Source organism: Cydia pomonella, chromosome 6, assembly GCF_033807575.1.
Source record: "Cydia pomonella isolate Wapato2018A chromosome 6, ilCydPomo1, whole genome shotgun sequence".
NCBI lineage: Eukaryota > Metazoa > Arthropoda > Insecta > Lepidoptera > Tortricidae > Cydia > Cydia pomonella.
In genome coordinates this window covers 5,360,395-5,380,995 of record NC_084708.1, presented here as the reverse complement: position 1 = coordinate 5,380,995, position 20,601 = coordinate 5,360,395, and the positions used below count along the sequence as shown (strand labels likewise).

Sequence of the window (20,601 nt, the reverse complement as noted above, 5' to 3'; positions counted from 1 at the left end):
TATACACACGTACACAATAAGGAGCTCGGTCGATTTGTCATTAAAGTTCGTCATCAGATTTACTAAGGCATGTCTTTTTAATTTGTTAATTCAAATTCCAGTCTTACCAGACTAACGCGGTTATTAATCCATTTAGGTACATGATCCATCTTTTGAAAGACGAATAATATCTTAATGTCTATGCTGAATTTAATATTTCTATCCTAACATTTAACATTGGTATCGATTCCAAACTCAAAGTGAGTTAGAACTGAATTTGCACTCATACTACACAGATATTAAATATAGCGCCCTCTACCGGCGAGTAGCGGAACTACAATCATTTAGTATAGCTTTACGAGAACAAGTGAATGTCAGTAATGTATTATTATTTTTATGGTACACGTGTAAGTTGTAAAAATTATGATTCAGTTATTTCAACCCGATGGATCGAGTCTTAAATTGCTTTCATATTGGTAAAATCTGTTTGTCGAAAGGTCTACCTATTTTACGACAGTGCAGACATGAGCCCGGATAGCTCAGTCGGTAGAGCATTGGACTTTTAATCCAAGGGTCCAGGGTTCAAGTCCCTGTTCGGGCGGCTCCTTTTTTTTACTTTTTTCTTTTACGATTTACAATAAGTACGATTATTTATTTTTGTGCGGTCTATTTTTAGTAAGGACAAAACACATTTATTTTATATTTTTAAATACTTCAATTAATTATTCGTTAAATACTTCATTTTGGTGCTGTCATGTATATTTTTATGTAAGAACAATTGAACAAACATAATTAATTTGTCCAAAAAAATTATAATTTACTGATATTATTATAAAATAAAGTAATCATTAATTTTATAGACTAATAAATATAAATAAGTTTTCAATATCTATAATAATGTAATCCGTGCACAATTAAGTTAGGCAAGTGCTTTGGTTTGATATTATTTCAAATTATACTATGTAAAATGTATTTTCTATTTTGCTAAAAAATTGCAATATTTGTTTTCGTCCGCGCCATCTGGCGCGCGTGTAATAAACTGCGATATCTTTGTACTACTGAAAGCAAAGTTCCTGCACTGTCTGCTCTCTAAATAGTTCCGAAGCTTACCAATAGATGGCCTGGCATATGTGGGCCTGTTTTAAACTTTACAAGATAGATGGCACTAGTAGTTCATATAATTTCAATGCTTTGAATATAATAAATTTTTAACCGCCTAAAAAAAGGAGATGTATGTTTGTCCGCGATTATCTCGCGTTTTTGATGCGGTTTTCAGAAAAGTGTTATATTCTGGAGAAGGTTTTAGTATACATGGATGGTTTGAAAAAACAATTGGACCCGGTAGGTGGCGCTGCTATCGGTATATCGTCAAATATGATTTGCTGAAACCGAAGTTAATCCTTTTGTAAAAATTAATACTGAAATTCACTACTGTTTATGGAGGCCGTAATACGTATTTGTACGTTTTATTTTTACTAACATACCTATTTTTAAGAGGTACAAAGTAGGAAAAGTAATCGCTAAGTCAAACTCAAAAAGGCCATGACTCTTCAACTCGTACCCAGTGTTGTTTTTTGACGCGCTTGTTTGTCAAATAATTCACTATCGTCGAAATCTACTTTAAATGTATAATAAGTAGGGAATACCACGACGGAGTAACATAAGTAACATAACAATACAAATGCAATACCGTCTTGAGAATACCCAATTTTTTTGTTTTCTTTTTTCAAGACTGCTCAGGTGAAATTCCCGGTTACATTATTTAGTTAAGAAAAAACTGGTACCTATGCTATTGCTCTTTTATTCGGGACCTTACGGTTTAAATAAATAAAATTAAGTGTAAGAGCACGTCATATTACTATGTAGTCTAGCGGAAAAATACAAAGGTTTTTTTTTTTTAATTATTTGTGCATAACCCCTGAATTTAATTAATGCGAAGACAATGCCTATAACTTTCGTAAATAATTTGAGAGTTCTCATTAAAGGAGCTCAAGTTTTTCAAAACACTTCTCGGGTCTCGATAAGGACTCAAGTTTCGACTTGATGACTAAAGTCTGGAAAACTGAGTCGAGTCCTTAGAGTCCGACTTAGTCTTAACCAACCCTAATATAGTTTCCTTTTCTTAGGACGAACGTTTGGGTGGCAAACAAGTATACGGCCCGCCTGATGGTAAGCAGTCACCGTAGCCTATGGACGTTGGTCCATACTTTGTAATTGCATTGCAAATGCCTTGGAGAGTTAATTTGGTCCGATTCACCTATTTAGACCCAAATATAAACGAGAGAGTTGCGATTCTTATAAACACTTTATTTTTATTATAATTGGGGGCTAACAAAACATATTATTAGACTAAAAGTGAAAAAAATATTCAGCCATCTGAAAAAAAAACACCCGTCCTCAATTGGGGCCAATGGGCTCACGTGTGGTATTTTTCAAAACATCCCTTCTCGATGCACAATGTTTTGGTACATTTTGTACTCACATTGCCAACGTGCTTTCTTGTGACATTTTTTTTTTTTTTTTTATACTACGTCGGTGGCAAACAAGCATACGGCCTGCCTGATGGTAAGCAGTCTCCGTAGCCTATGTACACCTGCAACTCCAGAGGAGTTACATGCGCGTTGCCGACCCTAACCCTACCCCCCTCGTTGAGCTCTGGCAACCTTACTCACCGGAAGGAACACAACACTATGAGTAGGGTCAAGTGTTATTTGGCTGCGGTTTTCTGTAAGGTGGAGGTACTTCCCCAGTTGGGCTCTGCTCTAGATCTGGAATGACATCTGCTGTGCTGTGCCCTACCACACAAGGCGAGATGACATTCACATTGCCCATACCTCTCTTTTGGACGTAGTTTAAGGACATACCCGGGTCCATATGTATGCATCGTAGTTAGCTTGGTAGCTTCTGGGGAAAGTTTCCAACACCATGTTGACTTAAATAAATAAGCTGTGGTTACCTATAATTGGACAAACATCTACCCTTAATGTTATGTAAGCTACAGATTATTTTTTCCCTGATGTATTGTCTGTTGGCACCACTGAAAAAGTTTTAGGGTGCCTTCCATCAGGTTTTTCAGTGCCTCTACACTCTTTAAATACAATCCGACAATACTTCGTCGAAACTGGATCTGGTCCATTTTGTGATCAGCGGCTAGAACGTGGATACAAGCATTTAGCCAAGCAATTGGCTAAGGCCAAATCCAACATATAAGTAAATAGGACCCACCACCACTTTTTGCCTCGTATAGCCTTTCTGTATGCTCCGATTGATTGGTCAGCTTGATCAACTCCGCCCATGCCTATAGTAGTTTTGAAAGAGAAAAGGTATATTCACGTCTTGTTAAATTAAACGATCGTTTAGTCGTAACCGAAACCGAACACGCAGACAGACACACAGTGATAAACGATGACAAAATAGGGTAACTAACTAAATGACTGCTGTTCCGAGCACTTTAGAACATTCCAAAACTTTGTCCCTATAAATCCCAAGAACCTATTTAAAACCTAATTGATCAATGATGTCTATAATACAATTTAATCAACAAATTACAAAACTGTTATTAATATTACAAGCCTATACAAGCATACTCTTTGCCAGTGTTTATTTACCACGAAAAATAAAATGCTTCGAATGCGTTTGAAAATGTAGAAAAGGGGACAGCGGGTGTAAATGGATTAATTAATTAATTTGAAGTATATAATGGCATTATTTGCAAGCTGAAACTATACTAAACAAGTATTGCTAAAATAATGTAAAAAATATAACTATGCAAACTAAACAAAATATTTACCTTTAGGTGAAAACCTTATTGATCAATTATGTATATTAAACGTCTACATTACATGTCTATTTTTATACAATTTACGTAACAAATAACAAAACTGTTATTAATATGACAAGCTCTTTGCTAGTGTTTATTTAATACCGAAAAGCAAATACCTCGAATGTGTTTGAAAATGTAAGTACTTAAAGACATGTCCTCAAATGGAAACAGCGGGCGTTAATGGCTTAATTAATTAATTTAAACTTTATTACACAATATATAAAAAAGTACCAATGGCGGACTTAATGCCTAAAGGCATTTCTACCAGTAGGCGGGCAAACAGAAACAGAAGTAAAAAAAGAATAGGTAACAAATAACAAACGATATGGCGTAAATATTTTACAATATATAATATACTTACATAAATATACTGTAATTAAATAGACTTGCATATTTATGTATTTTTGCATTGCAAAAAGTGTATAATCGTACCTAATAAAATATGAAATAACAAAAAAGTACCTGCTGCTGTTTTTAATTATATTACACTTGAACCCCGTCACGTGTCGGATAACAATAGTTTTTGGCGTAAACATTTGAAACGTTTTTGGAAACGTGACCTATAGACAATAACTCACGAGTTGAAAACGAGTTTTATTAAACAAGAACAAGAAAATACTCTGCGACTACGGCTTCTTATTCCTAAATAATCTATGCCGTAATTCAGTAGAATTACACCACCAACGTACCTATCCTGAAAAAAAAAAACCCTTAATATACAAACGTAGTTACGCTCTCATTTTAAAACGACTAGCTAATAAATTGCTCTGAACCGTTGTACTTACAATAGGATAAGGTATATCAAGGGCTTTAATTAGTTTGTGTAGCCTTAGATACCATAGTTAAAATAATACAGCGAATTTAAGATTTTCATACAAAATTGTTTTGTAAGGTGGAGCAATATGAACTAATTCCAGCCTTAGATATACCTCATGTTCATAGTTTCATTACAATCCAACACCTGGTTTTAAAATGTGATCAAAACTCCATTTGTATGGGAAGGTGTAATTCGGCCGAGCTGGCTGGGGACTTGGTTTGGGGCAGTGCAAAGTGTCCAAACAGCATAATATATACACCATTACAGATAGATGTTAGGGTCGTTTCCAAGAGCACTGGAACCTTTTAAATTGCTGACAAGGATATGTCTAAGGATTGTTGACTATGATATTTGTATTTGTACAAACATTAGCTCTAATGTAAATTTTGTTGGTAACAACTAAATATGCTTCTGAAATAAATGATTTGATTGATTGTAATTTAAGTTGACCTATGTACTACTCAGCCCTTGTGCTCTGTACAATAAATGGCTCACTAATACCTATTATTATTGAAATCTGATGTGATTACAAAAAAACCTACGTTTTTATAAAAATTACCACAACTGAGAGGAATGTAACAACGCCTTTTATAATTAAACTAATCTCGTTGAGCTGCGAGGAAAAAGCGCGCGTTTGAAAAATCCTAACTCCAAGCTAACTCCAACAGACTGCTGTGTCAGAGTGTGAAAGTGTCACCATAAAGTTGAAATTCCTATGAAAATATGATGTTCATAGCGGCACTGCCACGCTTTGTCACCTCAATCTGGGCAGATTAACTTATTGTAGAGCCAAAGAATTTAAATTCAGTACCATTTCGTACCTAATCACAATCAACCAATATGAAAGTCGGTTGTCGCTAGGGATCTCATAGTATTGTCAGATTGTCACTGTGATAGGGTACCAAAAGGGTACTAAAATTAAATTACTTGACCGTTCTTGAGTCAAACACATTTTAGAAAAAGGTCACGTCTATGGACAATAAAAGTAAGCACCGGTACATATTATATATCTCGTGTTTCTTATTTTAGACTGAAGTACATTTCCAAAAACGTCACTATTGACACTGACAGATCGGTATCGTATCGCTGTGACATCTTTCAAGCTTTATTCGAATACGATCGTTCGTATTCGAATAAAGCGTATTCGTAATAGTACATTACGATACAAGTGCGAAAAATAGGAAATTCGAAACGAGTGGCGATAAATTAAAACACGACCGAAGGGAGTGTTTTAAATCGACACGAGTTGCGAATTACCTATTCGCACATGTATCGTACAACGTTTTACAGTACATATGGCCCTTTAAATGTTCGACACAGTAACGTAATATGCTACTTCTCGCACTAGTGCTATAAAGTAGCCCCATATGTACTGTAAAATACTTTTTACGTTGCACCCTTCCAGGTGGGATACATTTTTTCAACCAAAAACGACTTTTGACACTAACAGATCGGCATCGTGTCGCTGTGACAACTTATTAACATTGTTCGAATACGGCTGATAAGTATAATATAAAATATGTACCTATGTATGTATGAACCGTATACGAACTTTGCAGTCTGCTAATGAGTGAGCCATACTTATTTTTGATTGTCCTAACAAAAACAATGAAACTATTAACGTAGACGTTTGCATGTTAAACGGCATTAAACTAAAAGTGATACACACGGTTTCGAAGAATCATGGCTGCGCCGCATTGCGGCGGTCGATGCTCGAGTACCAATCTACCAATCGGCTCTGATGATGGATCGCTATATTTAATCGGAAGCGATGCTTTTACTCAATATATGAATAGCCGAATTACCTTGGAACTGTTGGAACGTCGAAGGGAACATGAGTTGTATGTAGGGGTATGTTAGCGGCTGTACCTATAACTACTGCTAATGTCTTTTAAAATTAGATTATTTGTGAGCGTTAGTGAGAAAAAGAATAAACAGTTTGCAGTAATGTATCAGTAGCTGAGTTAGGTTTATTTTCCGCATTCTTGCCGGCATACAGATATTTTAGAGACTTGTACTGCAATACCAATTTCATCTTTCTCGCGTTATCCCGGCATTTTTGCCACGGCTCATGGGAGCTTGGCAATTAATCCCTAGAATTGGCGCAGGGACTAGTTTTTACATCTGACCTTGCCAGAGGGTAAAGTAGGCCTTATTGCGATTAGTCCGGTTTCCTTGCGATATTTTCCTTCACCGAAAAGCGACATTACATTGATATTTCATTCATAAGTTCCGAAAAACTCATTGGCACGAGCCGGGGTATGAACCCGCGACCTACGGATTGCAAGTCGCACTTACCGCTCTTAAAAATAATGTAATGTCGAGTTTCAAAACATTAACACCATTCTACAATTTAAGATGCAAATTATTATTAATGTCTAAAAATAATATAATTCGATACGCGCCTATAAAGTTAACTCATATAACAAATAAAAAAGTCTTACATTTAATGTGTAGTTTGAGCTACACAATTCCAGCATTCTTTAGGGTCGAAGCCCGCGCAGGCTAGGTCACCCTGGATGGCTTGGCGGGAATAACCTTGGAGCCTCGGCCAGACTTCACAATAACTTGCTCAACCCGAGCTGAGGCGCTTTTAATAGGGATTAGTTAACTATTTACAATACATTAAAATACGATTAACGTGACACCGTCCAACTTTATCTTCGAGGGTCTATCTACACCTATCAAACATCTAGGGCAAATGGGTCTCTGTAAATCGTTTTCACAATATGAAAATAAATAATTTTCCACAACAGTTTTTTCAGTTTGAATATTTTTTGGAAAACTAGCTAAAATATACGCTGAAGTATAAACATTATTGTATAGTAATTTAAAGTAAAAGCTGGGTGCACAACCTGCGCACAAGGGCGTGATACAGCTGCATTTTTATATACGACATTATTACGTGATATATTTCGTAATAATGATGCTTAATTAGCAAATTTAAAAACTTGCAATTTATTTTCAATCGTATTAATGCATTTTTTAAGATTTCATCATGCTGAAAATAAGCTATCGACGTTTTCCACATTGCGTTAATCGTTTGCAGTGCGTATACGCATTTCTCGTTACATAAGTAATAGCAACGTAATGTACATACATAGTAACATTTCTACGTAAAATATGTGTATAGATACAGGTTGAACATACGCTGTAGTGGGTCCACACCTCACAGAATTAATTCAGTACAGCCTCTGTACTCAATTTTCAAGTCTTCACTATCTTCAGCCTATTCTTATACCCTGCTGTAGGGCTAAGATGGTCGGCTTTTTATAATCTGTCACCATGTCTGTCACATTTTAACAAGTAAGTGAGTGCGAAAGTGGCGGGCATAGTGACAGGTGATAAAAATGGAACCATGCTGCCACTCATGGAATCACTCGTTACATAAAACCTACAACAAAAAACAGAGGCGGGGCGTCAAACATAATCCATTATTAGGTTATCCGGTACTATCTAATTAAAGGATATGGTGCTTAAATTTACACAGTAAGGTCGATACGGGTAAGCGTGGCTGCGAGATAAGCGTGGCTGGCCTACACATTGGGGCCTAGGCCTACCGCGACCACCGGCACAAATTGCGGGTCGATGTTCATGGTAGGCCCTCTGTTTTCACATTGATTAGTGTTTATTGCTTGCGTTCAGTGGCAAATATATGAACTCCCATAAAACATTAATTAATGTGTAACAGGCCTAATGTGAAGACCAGCCACACTTAGGTGCCCCACAGCCTCGCTTATCTGTTATATCATTAAGTCTGTCCTGCTCGCTGTATATCGTGGAGTGGACACCCTGTTAAACTACATTTTAGCATATGTAAAACGATAAAGTACTACTTTTTTCATCATGCTTCACTCGGCATGGGTGAAATAGTTTTATCCGATTGTAGGTTTGACGAATAAAGAGGAAGCAATGCAACGTATTCTTACAACATTTGTATAAAAATGTTAGTAGTCTTCCTATTATGCATTTAGTACTATAATTAGCTGAAATGTATACTGTAATTGCAGCTTTAAAAAATATGCAATCAGGCGCGTAATGTTGAAATCATTAATCGCTTCATAGAAGCACTAGGAAAGTAACATTGATAAGAACTAATTTGATTTGAGAACTTTCAATACATTTTAGTGTACAGGTTAATTCATTATATTTAGTCTATCATGTTATTTGTGTCAAAGTCTAGTGAAAGGTCCCACTTTGTCGCTTACCATAAGGACGTGATATGCTTGTATTTTATACGAATAACCTATCAGAGTGTCCTTAAGGCAAGCGACAAAGTGGGACATTTTGCTTGGAAACGGCACATTTTTTATCTGTGTATAAAAGTTATTTTCGGAACCTAGTGTACTGTACGCGATCCCCCTAAAACATGGATCAAAATCTAGGAATGAAGGCCAAGTAAACAAATGCCCTATCTCGCGTTTCCCAATTAGATACCAGCAATTTGCCTCAGCAGCTTGGAATCAATTTCATGGTGAACTTATGCCCCGCGCCTTAGGGAATGATTATTACTTTATTAGCTCAGAGGACATGCCTGCTATTCGTAACGTTCACAGAGTGCATGCGATGTTTTGTTTTAGACAAACCGATAATTATAATATAATATAAGATACATATTCAAATAACACTAGAAATAATCGGCGGTGATCGATCGGTTATTAAATAAAAATAATATACACAACTGTGAATTAATTATAGAAAAACCAAAATAAAAACAAATTCGTTTGCGGGATTACTTACACAGGTCTAAGTTTCTTGCAACAAGGTACCTATTATATATAACATGCCCAAGAACTACCAGACTCCCACCCTCCTAAAACCTAATAAAATTCCGGTCACCATAGAAACTACGAAAATAGGTGGCCGATATCAATATTAATAAGACAGGTTACGTTACTTTTGTCGTTATGTCCATTGTCCACACCACAGGCTTATTGATCACCATTCACTGCCATCAAGCACAGCCAGCATCGTGCCAGCTGCCTTACTTAGATGGCATCAGCACCTTTTCAAGTTTCAACCTTAACCTTAAAAAACGAAAATAGTACATTACGATACAAGTGCGAAAAATAGGAAATTCGAAACGAGTGGCGATAAATTAAAACACGACCGAAGGGAGTGTTTTAAATCGACACGAGTTGCGAATTACCTATTCGCACATGTATCGTACAACGTTTTACAGTACATATGGCCCTTTAACTGTTCGACACAGTAACGTAATATGCTACTTCTCGCACTAGTGCTAAAAAGTAGCCCCATATGTACTGTAAACGTTATTTACCTTTCTATCGCTCGAATATTCAAGAGCATATTTGATTTTTCGATGTTAGTCGGCCCTCTGTTACTGGGCTCAGGACCGCTTCGTCCACAACCCTATTTCGTCACCTTCTTAACTTGTCATTATTGTCATAATTATGGTCCTCTGATCTGTCCCTACGCCATTTTGTCCATGCATGGTCTCTAGGCGTGAGGCAAACGCTCGCCTGTACCTAAATTGACGGGAACACTACTCCGTGTCGACATTCAACGCTCACTTCGGCTCAAGGTACTTATTGGATATTCCGTGTTGACAGGTGTCATTATAATAATCATGGCGCTTGGCTAACAATCTGCGGCTTGACGTTCCTCGTGGAGGAAACACTGGCGAATGCACGGCTTGTAATATATTCATTTTAATAGGTAGACATGTACTTACTTGAAATGCCTTGCGCTTGTTTCACAAAATTGAAAATGAAAAAAATCTGATAATAAAAAAATCTTGACAATTTCGGTCGGAAAGTCGCCGTCTGCTTCTTAAAGCGGTTGAGTTTAGTATCGTTTCGTACAATGATATCAAATAAATATAGATAAGTTATATCTTCTCGTACATACGGAGCACAAAAAAACTACCATATTTATTTCATTACCTACGAATGAATCTTAATTTTCGCATAATATTCATCTTTGTTATACTTGTTGTTAAACATAAGCTTGTCTCTTTCGGTGCGGGAGCTCGTTAGCACGTGTACATTTCTGGCTTGCCTAGGCGCGTCTAACTAAACTGATGGCAACTTGTATAAGGTAAGCGCTTCAATTTTGGAACGCCTACTTATTTATAACATATCTGGAGTTATACTATCATTGATTTTGTTGCCAAATCGTTGTGTGAAATACTAAGAGACAAACTCTTATGCGAACATACGTATTTAGTGTATTTTTGAGCGTTTCATTATCTAAAAGGATGATCATATAACACTCACGGACACATTGGGATTTAAAAAGTTGTGTAAAACTGAAACATGGCCCCGTTTCCGCCACTAGTGCGGCGACGTTTTCTATTCCTGTAACTTTTATGGCCTTCCAGTAATTTATTCATTCCGAATGTGATATGTAAATCAAAGAGGTTTAATTGGATTTTACTGTTTATTATTCTTTATTTTCGGATACTTCATTTTAACGATTCGGTCGACGCTAAACAAAAACGGTCACAAAATATATAATATTTTCAATTGTAACATTATCTTATTAGTATTTATATATCATTATCATTTTCTGACTAATTTCAACCATGGTGAAGGAATACCATTCAGGAAGATTTGCTGGGATTTCGGATATTATCCTTATTTTTTCGCATTAGAATACGATACCACGCGCATCCACAGGTTACCCAATTTTCAGTAAATAATAACCAGTAATTGAAGTTTTCGCTACAAAGTACCACATATTTGTAGTAGGCGTTTATTTTTATTTAGTTGTTACACTGGTTGTGTGAACTGTGGAATGTAATTGTCTAATAAATTGTCATGTAAAGCAATGTCTTGTAATATTGTACTACTTTGAAAGTTAATAGTTAACCTACTACATAACATAAATCTAACACAACACGAAACAATCGGTCATTTTAATAACATTACTATTTTAGACTGAAATAGTTCTAAGTAAGTAATTATTAATAATAATACAAATGAAAAGCCACAAGGAACGTGCTGTTTAAATTGCGTAAACTACCAATCTATTTTCACGAGAACAGTGAAAGTAAATTCAATTTGCTTTGCAATAGCTTTCATTGACTTCTTGTTTTCTATCTACTTGTCATGTCTGTATAATTTATACGGAATAGACACGGATTCTGCAAATGCAATTTAGGATTGAACTCTTCATTTTGCACTTCCTTGGTGTTTATTCAATTCCGTTTCTTATTTCTACAAATAAGAGCTGTTGCAAGGAAATTCAGTACGAGTTTTGTTGATTTAAGTTGTTTAAAACGCCACGCTTAAAACGATCTTTAAGCAAGTACCGCAGCCCAAACGTAATGCGATCGATGTCTATTTTGAATTCGTCTTAGTTTTTTAAGTGACATCATAGGCTTATAATATATACAGACATTTTCACTAAACTAAATCATCTTGACTTGGCTCAATAATTTCACGATCAATTATGGTCAATGTAAAAAAATGCGGTTAGTTGTTTTATATGATATAAAATGGTGCTCATAAAAGGCCTCGAATCGCACCAAACAACCACGCGCTATGTATTCAACATAGTGATAGAAATGCAAGATGTGCATAAGCAACTGCGTGTAATATTTACATAACAAAACAATTTAGCACAGGTACGAAGGCTACCCCGCTCGTTTGTTACGCACAGCCATTTATTATCATTTTAAATTGCGGGTTTGCCTCGTTGCGCCGTGTTGCGTGCCACAACTAAATAGCTGTTATCATTCCAAGGGTTCAACGGAAAACGAACACATCTGTTTGGATTTAAACATTCGTGTGATATTATGATGATGTGCATACAATATTATAAAACGAATTGCAGGATTAGATAGACAATTTTTATTTTTAACCTACTTATAAATTCGAAAAGGGACGAGGTTCTCGGTTGTATGTTTTTTACCTCAGAACTCCGTCATTTCTCAAGCGATTTTGAAAATAATAGTTTTGTTTGAAAGTATATATTTTCAGAATGGTCCCATTTATGTCAAAATTCTGATGTTGGCATCCAAGAGGAATGGAGGGAACTCCTCAAATGTTATAAGCACACTTATTCAATTCAATTCAATACATTTATTTCAGGTCAAATAGGCCCATATAGTTTGTTAGTAATTACATTATACTATATTAAATTACACATTTACATTAATTAGTCTTCCTACAACTAACGTTAGTAAACACATGACATAACATACTATTTCTACATACAGTATATTGGCTTGCCTGTCAGTACATGTATCATATGGCAATGGTTCATGTACTGACAGTCAAACCTTGACGCAAATGCCCTCAGGATGATGTTAGAGCTGTCCCGCACCCTACGCGACAGGGATGTGCACCGCTTCCGCATTGTGGTGTAGAAACAGTCTACCCTAGCTTCAGCAAACATCCCCGACTTACAACTTATAGCAGTTGAATTTTGAGTTATTTTACGTCTTGAGGTCTAATTTAAATTTTTTTGAGGTGCTCTATGGTCGTAAATAATTTTAATCTGAAGTCGGTTTTTTTCTATTATATTTCATTCAAAGTAAAATAATTTGAAATGGCTTATCATTATGATTAGATATAATTAGAAAGAACCCTAGGATATGACGGTATAAGGTATTACGTATTACGTCCTTGTTACCGTCGCCTTCATTAAAACTCATAAACCTGTTAAAAACGTGACTGTAGAACAAACACTAATTATTATCTACATAGTTGACAACGAAGTAACCTTCATTAATCAGTAATTATTAAACTACTAAGTTTCAATTTTTTATGAATTGTAAAGAAAAAAATATTATTTATGATGTATTATATTTTTCTATTACCTTCACGAACCGTCCTTTTTTTATTGTAGTTTTCTTTGTTGCACTACAACGCGCAAAGATAAACTATTCACAGAATCGTAATGTTTATTCAGGTCACAGTGGTAGGCAGTGATCATTGACGAGTCCCTTTGTGGTGTATGGAAATTGCACATAATAAATACCTAGGTATCGGTGTAATGCCAACCTGTGTACTCATTGCGAGAGCGCCAAATAAGCAAAATATTTGTTACTTGATCTCCTTGCGCAAACTTTATGGCCTTTTACAATCTCAAGTTTCTTTATACGTCTAATCCCCATGTGCAATATTAATATCGCCTTAAGATCAAATATTTGCACAGTGCCTTACCCAACTGCTGTGCTATAGAATAGATAATGAAAGTCATTAATTGTCACTACCTGTCTTGCTGTGCCCTACATAGCATAACCCCAATAAACATCCGCCATTGGAACGAGATGAAACATCGACCACAATCTGATAATTGTTAAGCAATTAGATGTTACATATTGGCAATTATGTTTTGTTTACGTTGCAATGTTAAATCACCGACTCTGGAACATTCTTGATCAGAATCTTCTTCTCTAGTTACGTAATCGTTAATAGCATATAGTATTTTTTAAGTCTTTCTAACAAACGACTATAAAGGAGAATGGGCAATTTGTCCCATGGATGTATACTGTTGAGACATATCTCGTTTGAAAGGGTTTACTCTTAGCATTATTTTATTGTATGACACCAACTTTGAAGAACGTGCAGGGACTGAGCAATTTAAAAAAAAGGGTGGCGAATATAAACTGTTGTTTTACAAAGTACTTGTTATGTAGCCGGTTGTTAGGTGTTTTGTATGAAAGAATATGAGAAATTCTAGATATCTGTTTACCACTACTTACGTTTAAGTACGTACAGGGCTGGAATTAGTTGATATAACATATGCTTGAATTAAAAATACTGCTATTAAACACTGAAACTTGCTTGTATACTCAAGCCATACATATCATTTAAACGACATTTTTATAAGGTATTTTAATATATATATACTTGCACTCAAATGCTTGCAGGGGCGGTAATAAAACGAGTTTTTTCGTTAATTAATTGTGGTAAATGCCGCTTTGTTTGTTCTACCTGGCACTAGATGGAGCCTTGGTAGCAGTTTGGGTAATTTTTACTATTGGTATATACAATTAAGTCATATCCTATTTGGAAGGTCTTCAATTAAGCATTAATTACTTATATGACACCAAAGACCGAAAGTGTCCAGGGAAGATGATATTAATAATTTTGATCATGCGCTGCGGCGTAAACTGGAACTAAAAAATGTCATTCATATAGAGTTACTTTTGTAACCATTTACATCACTTTGCATGCCTGAAATATAATGAAAAAGTAATTTATATATTTTTTTAAATTATTACCGCTCAATAAATGGCACTAAACTACTTAATTATGATTTTTCAAATCCTCTCTAGTACTGACATCTTGCGTGCAATAGGAGAACCGAATGAGCGGCAAATGCTGGATCCGTATAGTCGCTTATAAACGCTAAAAAATGTCACCGAAGAATAAGTTTGTTTCATTCGGAACTTTGACAATAAAACGAGTGGTTACCTTGAACTAGTAAGAACTAGTGAAGTTTCGTCTATTTATCTCTCTTGCTCTTACATATTCGAGTGATAATTTGATAAAGGTAGAAAAAGCATTACATTTTTTAAAGTTCGCGTTATGTCCCGCTAGAAACGTTATATAAACTTATTATTAAACATGAAATAAGATTCCTAAGCAATAAGTAGGTAAGTAAATGTATTTATGGAGTAGTTGGAGTACCATAATTAGCAGCAAGAAAATAAATCTAAGTTTATATGTTACGATAAAATAAATCGTAAAAAGGTACTATGTACATACTTGTTTTGTCTCTCTGCAGGAAAATTGTGTAAAAGTTAAACATTTGAGATTGCGTCGCGGTTCAAAGCAACGTTTCCTTCGTTTGCCATATGAAGCAGGATTAAATTGTGTAGTTTTAAGTTCTTATGTAAGTGAATTGTCAAATTCTTAGTGAGAATAAAGAATCTTAAACCTAAAATTAACGCAGTGAATACATTACAAGCATCAGCGACTCTTAACTGCTTGCCAAGCTAAGATAGTAGCTGTATTTCGTTCCATTATATATACATATGAAATAAAAACTTTTGAATACATTTAACATCTTTATTTCATATAAATTGAAAAATAACTGACGGCATACATTTTCTTCACGGTCGCACAAATATTAGCAGGATGAGTCGACAAGTTAATTTAAAGCAAGCATTGGTGAATAGGTGCATCCAGATCCAGATAAGAGACTGCATGGTTATTGCGCCAATCTCGGACCATTTGCGATTGGTTTGCTAAGGGCACCGCTAGCTGGTGCGGATGCACAGAGCACTTATACATACCTTATTAAATAAAAACTTTTGAATACATTTAACATCTTTATTTCATATAAATTGAAAAATAAGTGAAGGCATAGATTTTCTTCACGGTCGCACAAATATTATCAGGACGAGTCGACAAGTTACTTTAAAGCAAGCATTGGTGAATAGATGCATCCAGATCCAGATAAGGGAATGCATGGTTATTGCGCCAATCTCGGACCATTTGCGATTAGTTCGCTAGCTGGAGCGGGTTAACGAAAAACAGTAACTGGCGACGCTAGCTGGCGCGGACGCGTGCGACGAATTTTACCTACAAAGGCACCCGCGCGCGTGCACCCGCTCCGTGCACTCGCGCCAGCTAGCAAACGCCCTTAACCTTTTGAACGCCAAGAATACCTTAAGGCGTCGTAACTAGCTATGCTCAAAGCGTCATAAATACATTATAGCTGATATAGCCGCTGTCAGAGTAACCTTCACACTTTCAAGTAAGGTTTAGGGCATAGGGCGTCCGCAACGTCGCGCGTGTGCATGGAGCGGGCGTGCGGCTTACAGTATGAGCAACGCTAACTGGCGCGGACGCGTGCGACTGATTTTACTTACAAAGGCACCTGCGCGTGTTTGCCCGCTCCGTGCGCTAGCGCCAGCTAGCAAACGCCCTTAACCTTTTGAACGTCAAGAACACCTAAAGGCGCCGTCACTAGACATGATTTAAGGGCCATGAACACATTAATGATTATAGCTGTTATAATCGCTGTCAAAGTCCCTAATGTAATACTCATGCACTTTCAAGCTCACTTGCGCCCGTGACCTTGGCATGGTAGTAACGTTTTTGTTATGGCGTTCAAAGGGTAAAATATCAATGTCGTAATGCGTCGCTAGCGCGTTATTTTCGAATCGCACCCGTGCTCCCGTGTTGGACTGCACACGCGGTGTACACTTCTTGTTATTGTAACCGTTTGTGCGCCTAGATAACACAAGTACAAATACACAACTCGCAAAATGCTCGCGTGCTCTTGTTTATATGTAAAGTACGTCTTCTAGGGCCGCGGATTGGACCCACGCGACCGGCGGGGCGGTGAGCGGCATACATTGGTCGCAATGCAAGCTGTAAAGCTAGTGCAGTGCTTGAGGGACGCGCGGCTTTCTCTCACCACATCTTTAGGTATTCTTGCCGTTCAAAAGGCTAAAAGCACCTAATGAGGTGGCTTTACATTAGCTAGATGCCGGCCGACACGCCGATCCGGTGTGCAGGCTAAGAAAATCGATATGTAGGGCAATTCGAAAGTGCAACTGACATTAAACCAATTTTAGAATAATATTGGAATGATACCAGTTAGCTGTCATTCGTGCGTTCATTTCGCACTTATACGCATGTATTTGTGCGAGCGAGACGCCCGCAACTAACTGATATGATTCCAATATTACTCTAATATCGGTGTGCACGCCCCTTTTTATTCATAAGCAAGGTAAGATTGAACCACTATAGAAGGCAGCGAAGAGGCCGGCAATGGAACTGGTAGCGTTTGATGGAGACAGTTTTCTGTCAAATGCAAGTTCAAATTGGCCTGACTGTCTCACTCGCACACCGGAGTAGCGTTTCATATAAGCGTACTTTGTTATATTCAATCGACCCGCTCTATTCAGTAGGTTTCATTATCTCGATCCATCAGTTAAGTAACAATCTCTTCAATCTGGTGGATCGAGATGGTGGATCCTACTGGACAGATGGAACCTATGGATAGGAAAACGTTATGCTCAACAAATTGGTAGCAGAAGCGATGTGATTTTTTAAAATCGCGACTGTGTCATTGACATAATATATCTGAGGACGGGCCTTATGGGCAATAAGGATGGGGCCAGTACAGCGGTGTTACGCACACGAGTTTGAGCCAATCGTGCAGTCTAACGCCACAAGTACCACAACGTGATTGGTTGATGAGTTCGCATTACGCACGCGATTGATCGCATCTAGTTGCGTTAGACAGCACGATTGGCTCGAATTTGTGAATGACACAACTGAACTAGCACTATCGTTATTGCCCCTAAGGTCGGTCCTTAGATATATGGTAAGCGTCAGGATGGCGGTGGACCTCAGCGAATTTCAAAGAAATATTTATAAACATATTGTACCTTCTGTGTACCTCAGTGTACCTTTAATAGAAACCAGTGTACCTTTCCCCAAAACGAGATATTTTACAAAACGGTCCACCCGCCAACCTGACGTCAGGATGGCGACTGTACCATATAACTGCATACTTTTAGTGCGGTATAATGCAAGATTTCATAGGTCCAACCGCAATCCTGACGTCAGAATGGCGGGTGGACTTTTTCTTAAATATCTCGTTTTGGGTTAGGTACACAGAAGGTACAGTATGTTTATAAATACTTACTTACTGCTATGGCGCAGCGACCCGAAGTGGATCTTGGCCTCCGACACCAAAGACCGCCATGCTTCTCTGTCCAAAACCGTTTCCATCTAGTCGACGGCGCCGAGTTCGCTAAGGTCTTTTTACATTTCGTCTCTCCAGCGGGACCTACCTAGGACGTCTAGACGGTCTTCGGCCATTTGGAACTTCAGAGTACGCCCTCCAGGCTGCACGATCCTCACCCATCTGGACTACGTGCCCGAGTCATCGGAGTCTGGCAGCGCGAAAAATCCTAGGACTCACACGTGGAGAGGATGGAACCTGGAGACTCCACAGGAATCAGGAGATTGAAGATCTGGTGTCCGAGCCGAACGTCATTGGATGTTTATAAATATTTCTTTGAAATTCGCTGAGGTCCACCTGCCATCTAGACGCCAGATGTCAATGCCGAGTGCGACCGCCCTTAAAGCGGTGTATTATCTCTAGTCTCTCCAATATGTTCTCCTGGTGGGTCCACGGGGTTTATTTTAAGTGTTATCATAAACAGTGTTCACCAGCGGGTCTACGGGTACCTAATTATTTTTACCATGGGCCGACCATGAACACGATTCTATTTTGAAAACGTTGCCCGCGTAGCTACTTCAGTCTTAGGCGGTATATACTCTACACCACGTTCACAAAAGATTGATATTTTAGGTAAAAACTCACATTTCGCTATATTTGTCCATAGTAAATACTAATTCAAAAACTACTGTAGGGCCTAAAATCTTCTGTGATAGTAATGTAGAAATAAATACTGTTGACAGGCGGTCAACGGTATTTAGTACAATAATTACACTGAAACAATTCGTATAGAATACAGAACCTATGAATAATATATATCTAGAGAATCTAACTTTAATGCAATAATATAATTGAATAAAAGAAAACATTAGTACGAGTAGTACGATCAACCTATATGTCTATTTTTAATAGTCTTAATGTTCGTGTATCGGTTCTGTATTCTATGGCCATTAATTATGCTTTATTTTTCAACTTTCTTTGACTACACACAAGTACACATTATATTTGCTTTTTTCTTGAACTTTATCTTGCCCATGTTCGATTCTTCTTATGTCGATGCATCCTCATTATTTCCGTATGGTTTCTGAAAATACAATAACAGTTTTTGTATTGTTTTCTAATACCTATGTTTGAAGTCGGTTTCCTATTTTTAAGAGAAGTTTTTTTTTCATGTAAGTACCGTCAAGTGGGGTAAATTAGAGCAGATGGGATGCCTATCGACAATTATGTCAATAAACAGTTTTACGTTCCATCAAGAATTGAGAGGTTGCCTCAATTCCTCATGGAACCCATGATGTAAGCTAGACCTTTACACAAATATTTCTTAAACCTCGTTAAGCAAGTAGCTTCTTTACAAACATAACAAAGAAGACAAATCGTCTAGCGTGAAATACGCATCGTTAAAGAGTTCTTTTCTGGTCCTGATCAGAAGTTCCACTTCTTCAAATAGCACTTTTTTGAATGGCAATGCCTGGTCTGTTGATGAAACTAAAAAACGCCTATAAGATTTGGGGAGTTCCCTTAATTCCTCGTGGTTTTGTCAAAAATAGGACCATCTTGGAACTATATACCCACTTTCAACTAATTTTCAACATTGGTTCAGAAATGACGAAGATCTTACTTAACATATATACAAAAAAAAAGTTTTTGAAGTCGGTTAAAAAGTAGTATATTTACAATACTTCCGTCCTTTTACTAAGAAGGGATGACTACTACAATTTGCTTACTAAATAAGTACTTACTTACTATTAGTATCAGATTGGAGTCGCCTCGAGAGTCGATAAAATGGGCGTCGCTACCCTTTCCGGGTGGGGGGGATTTCACCGCATGAAAAAGAGACACATATAGTGAGTTCTTACTGTTCTACCAAACTACATGTATAAAGTAGTCGTACTTTTTGAGTCAAATTAGTCTAATTCTAAAGGTGCGGCGTAATGGCCTGAAGCCCGCTCTTAGCATACCTAGTTATACTATTTGATGGATATTGGTGTCAATTTATAATACGTTTAATTATTCATTGTCTTTACCTAATTATCTTTACCTTTTGCCGACCGGTTTGGCCTAGTGGGTAGTGACCCTGCCTATGAAGCCGATGGTCCCGAGTTTGAATCGCGTAAGGGCTTTTCTTTGTGTGATGAATACAGATATTTGTTCCTAGGGCATGCGTGTTTTCTATGTATATACGTAAATATATATTTATCTAAATAAGTATGTTTAACGTCGCCTAGTACCCATAGTACAAGCTTGCAGCAATCTGTGTAAGATTGTCCCTACATATTTATTTATTTATTACCTAACGTAACCTACATTAGGTAATGAAAGCATTTTATTTTTGTAAGGGTAACAGTTTTGTTGGGAT

At 37.1% G+C, this 20,601-nt stretch overlaps 1 protein-coding gene and 1 non-coding gene across 8 annotated transcripts in view; both read left to right on the top strand.

The window, feature by feature from the left end:
* The window catches only part of LOC133518783 (protein bunched, class 2/F/G isoform-like), a 187,394-nt gene that overhangs the window by 63,522 nt on the left and 103,271 nt on the right, over positions 1 to 20,601 (top strand). The gene's annotated exons all lie outside the window — the stretch shown is intronic.
* On the top strand, positions 508 to 580 carry Trnak-uuu (transfer RNA lysine (anticodon UUU)). Its single transcript has one exon. It is a non-coding gene; the product is annotated as a tRNA-Lys (tRNA).